Raw genomic sequence first — 2,037 nt, forward strand, 5'->3', positions numbered from 1 at the left:
GTGCCTTGTGCCTTACAATAGCTTATTTATTGGCAGGGTTTGCATTTATTACTCCGTAGCAGCGAGATACAAAGAAATATTGCTCTGCTCTTGCTACAGCTGTCACTTTTTTCCAGAGCGGGAGCAGAGCCGTAGCAGAAAAATGAAAATTGACTGCTCTGCTCCGAGCTACGAAAAGTTCAAAGCTATTGCTATAGCAACCGCAGAAAAAATATTTTGTGCTTCTCGTAGCCGTAGCCGTAGCCAAAAATCTAGAGCAAGAGCAGAGCAGAGTCAAAAATATTTTTTCATGTGCTACTGCTCTAGCTTAGTTTTGTTTTTGTTTTTTTCTCCCCTGATTTTTATGCACCGTCACTGTGTGACCACTTTCTTTACCTTCATTCTTCCTTACCCACTTTCTTTACCCTTGTAGGAATGATAAGAAGAAAACAGATTTGTCACTTGTAATTCAAGGTGCTAATATGTCTCTGACCAATAAATCGTTCAATATTTTCAAATATTTTGAGGAGGGTGACAACGGGCTCGTTAAATGCAAAACATGTTTTCGAATGTTAAAAAAAGATCGTGCCTTTAATTTAAAGAAACATTTAATGTTGCATGACATTCGACCTGAACAAAAAGAAAATGATTCTAGTGGCATGCAGCACAAAAAAATAGTTAAACATCAGCAAATTAAAGTTCAAATCAATAAAAAACAATTAATCCGGTCCTACATTGGTCTAGTCACCGAGAATAGCGTCCCATTTAATGTTCCAAAATCAGACAATATGCGTAACATAATTGATCCCATATGTCAAGGTCTAAAAAAAAAAAGTGGGAAAAACTTTTCATTAAATGGAACAAAGTGCAAATCTGTTCTTTGACAGGTAGCAGAAAAAATTCGACAAGAAATACATAACGAATGTAAACATCGGATTCTATCATTAAAAATTTATAGTGCAACGCGACTTGATCGGAATATATTCGGTGTCAGTGCTCAATTCATTAGTTCATATGAAATAAAATCGCGAGTTCTCGGAATGGTGGAACTCAGAGGAGCTGGGTCATGTTCAGCCAAAAATCTTGCCAAGGAGATTCTATCTGTATTAGACAAATACGGAATATCTCTAAGCCAAATCGTGTCAATTACTTCAGATAACGGGGCAAATATGATAAAGACGACGAACATTTTATCAAAAATGAACTTGAGCGAAGATGACATGGAAGATGCCGGTATTCAAGAGAACGTCGAGTACATTAAGCAAATCGAGCTTTTTGGAAAAACTGAAACTGCGCTTGTAGGTGATATACAAATATGTCGCTGTGCAGCACAAACTGGACAGCTTTGTGCACTCGACGTGACAAAAAATGCAAATATTAGAGAATATTTGTTAATGTGCCGAAATCTTACGAAATACATTCGGAAGCACCGTGACTTGTTTGAACTGAAAAGTTTTAAATTACCTCAATTGGATTGTCCAACTAGATGAGGATCAACTTACAACATGGTTGACCAACTCAGTAAGGCGAAAAGTATTTTAAGCCTTATTGAAACTGTCGAGAACAAATCAAGAGATGATGATTTTATAGTTAATGAAATGTTATGGGAATTTATGGAGTCGTATGTGACTATTATGGCTCCACTACAAAATACCATAGTGCAGTTTCAAGAGGAGCAACTTCACTATGGGAATTTTTATGCTCTGTGGTTGGTCTGCAAACTGACCACTAATCAAATTTTATCAAAAAGTGCTCCGGATTCAATTATTTATACAATTGGAGAGGCGCTTATTGAAAGTATGGAAACACAGACCAAGAAATTAACATCTAATGTTGGCTTCGAAGCTTGTTTGTACTTAGACCCACGATTCCATCATATTCTGGACAGCTCTCAAAAGGAAAGGGCAGTCAGTTTCTTAAAAACATTGTGGGCACAAATCAAAATGCATAGTCCCATTGCAACATTGTCATCGTCTACTAGCTCAATTGCTTCAGAGGACAGCAATAGTAAAAGTAATTTTGATATTTTGGATGACTTTTTAAGTGTAAGCGTTAGTC

Source organism: Drosophila bipectinata, chromosome 3L (assembly GCF_030179905.1).
Source record: "Drosophila bipectinata strain 14024-0381.07 chromosome 3L, DbipHiC1v2, whole genome shotgun sequence".
In the NCBI taxonomy this organism is placed as follows: domain Eukaryota; kingdom Metazoa; phylum Arthropoda; class Insecta; order Diptera; family Drosophilidae; genus Drosophila; species Drosophila bipectinata.